Genomic DNA, 6914 nt, shown 5'->3' on the forward strand with positions numbered 1-6914 from the left:
GGCGAGCCCGCGCGCACGCTCCCCTCCTCCAACACCAGCCGCCGGGGAGGCGCGCACGCCGCGCTTTCCCCACCCCCCACCTCCGCTGCCCACGGCGAGCTGGCGCGCGCTCCCGCTCACCCCGGAAGTCCCCCTCCTCCGCGCAGCCTTGCTTAGTGCTCTTAGGCACCTGCGCTGTGGGCCGCTGGATCGGAACCATAGTCGGCCGGTGGGGCTGCGCGGGACGCTGTGGCTACCCACACCCGAGAACCCAACCTGCCTGCTCCCAGAATCCCTTCCCACGTCTGGAGACCAACTGGCGGGAACAGACAGTGTGACCTCGAGCACTGTCCCTCTGCTTCCTTGACCCTCCTGACTTGTGAAGTTCACATTGCCACTATTCCTAGCCACCCCTCTGTGGCTTCATGGTAATGTTGGGAAAGGCTTTACGGTAACTTTAAGGTTGGATGGAAGCCCTCAACCTGAGAAATGAGGAATGGTTACAGCTAATTCAGCATTAACATTGCAAACAACAGTCTAGAACACCTCTGTTAAACCTAAGGGCTTGGCCCACTCAGGTGCCATTTGCAGGTCATTGATGTCTTTCCTGTGTGTAGCATGCTTACAACACACACTTAAGCAAAGTGGACAACTTTAATAGGTAAAGATATTCCATATTCCACTTTTGCAATGAAAAACTTGGTCCGATGTACAGTTAAGCCGTCAGGTATCAGAAGAACGTAACTCTAAATTGAGGTAAACTGTGTTTTGTTTAAAAGTTCAGGGTTTAAACTACCACAAAGATGGAATTTCACAGAATGGTAAGTCTCTTCTCTTGGAAGTTTGTGCTCTACACTTGAGCTAGGAACAGTGCCTTGATCTACTTGGCGCTTCCTTAATATTTTCATTAGTCTCAAAACAACGGTTCAGAAATTTTTTCACTTTCAGACCTACAGGTTTTATGGGGCTCTTTGCTACCCCAGCCCCATGCCTTTGGGCCTGATTCTCTGGCTTCCTGTCCATCATTCCCAGACTTTAGGCACTGGAGGCCTACTTATCTAGAAGTCCTAGACCCCAGGATAGGAGCAGGAGAAAGAACATTTGACTATAAATACGAGGTGCAGTACTAGTCTCTAGAATTTTTCATATGCAGTTTGATATTGTTCATTGGGTGTGGTTTCATACCAGAAGAATAAATATGAAAGGATGTTTGAACCCAAAATACTATGACTGGTGTCAATAAACACTTCTTTAAGATTCATAAAATATTTGTTACTAAATTGAACACACTTAAAATTTTAAAACCATCTAGGGGCTGGGTGGCTCAGTCTGTTAAGGTTCCAACTCTTGGCATCGTTTCAGCTCATGATTGCTGGAGTCCAGCTCCAGCCAGTCCACGGGTCCCTGAAGGATGGACGGGTGGGCCAGAATGATGAAGAGAGCTCTGCGATTCTTTCTACTCACCTGGCAGGCATCTCTGTCCTGTCGGTTTTGGTGTCTTTATAGGTCGAGCGACAACATGACATCAGAAGATAGAATTTTTACAGTGGCTAATTATTTGTGATAAGATGCTTTGCTCAGCGGAAGTTGTACAGAAACAGGTTTTACAGAAGTATTCCACCCCATTTATTATTGATGTCAGTCCCCCAGATTAAGATAGTAACAAACTTGTCTTATTTTGCATGGGTAGGCCTTTTGACAATTTTTATGACTTTGTTTCCAATTAACAGGCTACAGCTGAGTCACATACTTACAATGAGGTTGAGTATATCTTACTAGGCTTGTTAATAAGTCGTTTGAGCAAGGCTTTTCTTTGATGCTAAATGTGCAAGCACCATGAGGGCCATAAATGTGTCAGCCTTTGTATTTGGGTTTATGTTTTAGTTACTCTTATCTATCCTCATGCCAGCTGCCAGTATAAGGGAGGGTGTTTGTGGAATGTAGGCCTTGAGGAAGGGACTGCTATAGATTACCAATTAGCAAAGGTATATGTAGTAACTGATATTCTGTCCTTATCGGTACCTTTACTCTAAATTAGGCTCTTTGTCTCCGGGCCAGACTTAATTATAACTCTTGTGTTCTTCTTCTTTTTTTTTTTAATATTTTATTTATTTTTGAGAGAGAGAGAGACAGCATGAACAGGGGAGGGCCAGAGGGAGAAGTAGACACAGAATCTGAAGCAGGCTCCAGGCTCTGAGCTGTCAGCACAGAGCCAGATGCGGGGCTCGAACCCATGAACCATGAGATCATGACCTGAGCTGAAGTCAGACGCTTAACTGACTGAGCCACCCAGGCGCCCCATAGCTCTTGTGTTCTTAACCCCCTTTTTATCTATGTCTTGGATCTACAACACCCATAGGAAGAGTCTTTTGACAAACATCTACAGTGCTTTCATCTAAAATCTCTTTTGTAGGGTCTGGAATATGCTTTTTCTTATGAGGTATATGCGTGAGGAATATCGGTCTGATTTGGAATATTGTGAGGCCTGGTCAATACCAGCAGGCTCATTTCCAACATGCGCCAGTAGTAACAGAAGGAGATACCAGTTTACGCTTCTCATGGCAGCTGTGCAAACGCTGCCATTTCCTCGCTGTGACTGTGTCATCCAGCGAGGCTAGTGCGGCTCCCAGCACATGATCTCATAGTTCATAGGTTCAAGCCGACATCAGGTTCTGTGCTGACAGTATGGACCCTGCTTGGGAGAATCCTCTCTCTCCCCTTTCTCTCTCTCTGCCCCTACCCAACTTCTGTGTGAGTGCTCTCTCTCGCGCTCTCTCTCTCTCTAAATAAATAAATAAATAAACTTTAAAAAAAGCATTTAAACCCATCTATATTGACTAGATTATCTGTTTGTTTAGAATAAATGGAAGGTATTTATTTAAGATGGTTAAATAGAACGAAGACTATAACTGCAATTACACAGAAAAAAAAAATCTTTATGACACCAAGTCACCATCTGTGTGACTATGGCAAGGTCTCTTACTACCCAAGCTGGGTCTGTCTTGATGATAGGTAGTCCAACCCAGTAGCGCAATGCCAGTCACATATTAGGGGCTCAATAAATATTTCTGACTGATACATGGATATAGAGGAACTAGGAAAAAATATGTTAAATATCTACTAAAATGTCTAGTTCAGAGAGGATGTTTTTTCCCTTAAATTACTCCTTAAGATTGATTTATAGATTTTTTTAATTAAAAAGCCTTTTGTTTATCTAAAATAAGGGATGACTCCATAGTTTATTAGACAGTGATAAAAACCCAACACAAATGTATATTCCAGTACACTCTGTTACTAGGCGACCAAATAGATATTTCTCTTTTGGGTACCATTATATATGATCTTTTTTCTCATAGATAAAATAACTTAAAACAATGCTTCCCAAAAGCTGTTCCTTGAAATGCTAGTCATTTGTTCAACCATTTTTTCTTTTGAACTCTTAGAAAAAGTTAAGCAGTGTAATTGGTGTAGGGCTTTCAGCTGTTGATAAATAGACATGGTGTCTGTTTTAATTTAGTGAAACTATGAGAGATAAGCTAAAGAAAGAAAGAAAAACTGAGGATCCTTTCATTGCAAAGTGACAGAAACTACTCCAATGAATTTAAGCAAAAGGGTATTTGATGTGAAGATAACAGTGCTAAGAATCGATGGGCAGCTAGCCCATACAACCAGGCTGGAAGCCTGCAAGAGCTAGAGTAGTTCCCAAAGGCCACAGACACTGTGATAACAGGATCACATCAGGGCAGAAATATCATGATGGGGTGTCTTTCACTGCTGGTATGGGTGGACCCCAATCTATTGCTCTTCGGTACTCCCAATTCAGATTCCAGCTTCCAGTTGTCCTAACTTGTAGCTGGGGTAGGAAGGGACCCCTGAACCCAGGCCCACCAGATTTGAGAACAAAAAGTGGATCCTGATGGCTGGAAAACAACATACATTCTCACAGGAAATAGGGAGCCCAAATCAAATGAGTAAGGGTAAGACTGAAAACTGGCTCCCTGACACATTATTGTATTAAAGACTCTGAGCTCTTGGGGTGCCTGGGTGGCTCAGTAGGTTAAGAATCAGACTCTTGATTTTGGCTCAGGTCATGATCTCACAGTTCGTGGGTTCAGGCCCCGTGTCTGGTTCTGCACTGACAGCGTGAAGCCTGCTTAGTATTCTCTCTCTCTCTTTTTTTTTTTTTTTTTAATAGTTTATTGTCAAATTAGTTTCCACATAACACTCAGTGCTCATCCCCACAAGTGTCCTCTCTCTCCTTCTCTCTGCCCCTTCCTGGCTCACATGTGCTCTCTCTCACTTACTCTCTCAAAATAAATTATTCATTCATAAACATTAATGTATTTATTTACAAACATTAAAAACAAATAAAGACTCTGAGATCTTGTGATAAAAAAAACCTCTTTCACTTTTTTAAACAACCATCCTAGAGTTGGGTTGAGTATGGAATACTTGTTTTTAGCTTACCTCTTAACACACTTTAGGAAGCATTTTGGAACACAGTAAATTTTTGTAGCTTTTTCTCCATGAACCAAAATGTGAAAGCCTAGAATAAATCTAGTGTTATCCAGCTTTTATAAAATCTGTATTTTAACAGCTCTGTGATAATCAGAGTTGAAATTGTCTCTAGGCAGCTCAGATTTCAACATAAAAGAGAGCTATGGCATAGCCCCTTCTTCAACTCCAGAGCAAACACCTGTCTTAGCTGCCTTGTCCCATAGCCAATGAGGAAGGGTCATTCTTAGTGCTAGAGTCATGGTTTTCTGTCACACACCAGTAATGACATTAAAGAGTTAATGAGCCAGATTTCTAATTACCATACTTCTAGAGAGAAGAGATCATTATTAATTATGCCAAAACTAAATTTGATTTTTGACTGATATTATCCAGGTTTCAAGCAGAAAATATGAAATAACTCTGGCTGACACCTCAATTTATTCAATTACATATGGGTACATTTTGTAGTTAATTTATGCCATTCATTAGGAGCCCGTATCACTCAAAACTAGTCATACCATGGGAAAATCTTTTACCACTAACATTCTTAGTGTCTCTATTTTCTGCCACATTCTCTGGTACCAAGCACTGTTGTTGCTTATGGTGTATTTTGTCTAAATCAGTCTAATCAACTAGACATAGAATGGATGTTTAGTAAATATTTACTATACTGAATAGAAAATAGTCTTTACCCACAAGACAGAATATTTCAATTGCAGTACTAAGTACAAACATAATATAAAGGGATTCATAGTCATTATTAGAGTAAGGCAAATTTTAAAACAAATGAGTTTCTTTTTCATGTATCAGACTGGCAAAGAAGTAAAAAAAAAAATGATAATACCTTGTGTTTGAGAGAATCTGGGTAAATAACTTGTGAGTTATTGCAAGTGGATACAATACAAATTTTGGATGACAACTTGTCAATATTTACACATTTTAAAAAACACACATACCTTTTGGTATAGCAATTCTACTTGCAAGAATTTATCCTAGGGTTACTGTTGATTCACAAACTGGCCCCCATACAGGGAGGGCACAGAGAGACCAAAGAAAAAAGGCAGAACATTCCAGATTGTGAGGGGGCAGATTTACTAAGCAAGGGAACTTACATAAGAGGCTTGTCTCTGGTGGCCTACCAGAACCTTAAAAGTGTATAGAGAGGCCTTGACTGGGTTCACCCATGTGCACCATCCAAGACTATGTCCTTGCAATGGCTTCCACTATAGGTAAGGTGACCTGAATGTACCTTCCAAGGATAGAGGAGGTGGTGAGGAGTCTCCAATTACCTGGACCCAGCTCAATTGACTGTTCAACCAGCAGTCACGTCATCTTCATGACCTCCTACAATAGTTACCTCAAATAAAGTGCAAAAAGTTATGTGAAAGGACACTCATAGTTTAGTAATATCCAAAAGAAAGAGAAGGAAAGATGGAGAGGGAGAGAGCTAGAGTCCATCATTTGGAAACAAATCAAGTAATTAGGATACCAAGTGGCCACTAAAAGAAATTAGATCTTTACACACTGATGCCAAAGATATATCACTAAGAAGGAGAAAAAAAAAAAGGCAAGTTGAAAATCAATAGGGATAATGGTCTAGAATGATCTAGCTTGTGTAAAAGTAGGAACAGAGAGAGGGCAGGAGAGAGATTGTGTGTTTTTCTATTTTACTGGCTAAGGAAGGCAGGGGTGAATCTCAGTCTGGCTTCCTTCAGTCTCCCCTACATACACATCCTGAGACTTCTCCTGTCACACCACTACCACGGACCCTCTGATCCAGGGGGCTTGCACAAATGCTAGGCCATCAACAGGGTCAGAATGGTCCCCTTTCAGGGCACAGATGGGTCCTCTCTTGCTGCCTCCTGGATGGTGATGTGACATTAATGGGAAGAAAGTCTGGCACACTCTCTAGCACAGGTGACAGTTGTATTGGGCTCAGCTGAATGAAGCCTGGATGATAGGCAGTGTTCACTGTGGTGGAGGTTAGTGTCTCTGGATGCCAACCTAGATCCTGTCCAAGGGTTCTTCTTGACCAGGCCTCTTGTCCTGGCTCCAGAGACCATACCCCTTTGTCATGTCTTCACTATCTCCCTGTCATTTCAACTCAAGGAAGCCTAGCCGGTTTCCCCAGTTAGGAAGCTTCTTCCTCATCATGTTCTTCCCCTACACTGTTTTCTTTCTGGGCGCATGAGACCCTGCTTTTCCTCTGAGACCTAGCCTTTTGAAACCCCTAAGAAGCAAATCTGGCTTATTGTTTTTTTCCCAAGGTGTGTTCTCTCCTGTCCCCCTTCTATGAAGCAAGTTTTAGAAAATGCCTACTGTGTTGAATGAGGAATAGTCCCAAGTATTACCAATAACAAATACATTAATTATATCTAGAAATATCCTAGATGTGAAACTTTTATTCTCTCTGGGAAAGGGTGTAATGTGGATCTTTT

This window comes from Crocuta crocuta, unplaced genomic scaffold (genome assembly GCF_008692635.1).
Source record: "Crocuta crocuta isolate KB4526 unplaced genomic scaffold, BGI_CrCroc_1.0 scaffold247, whole genome shotgun sequence".
NCBI lineage: Eukaryota > Metazoa > Chordata > Mammalia > Carnivora > Hyaenidae > Crocuta > Crocuta crocuta.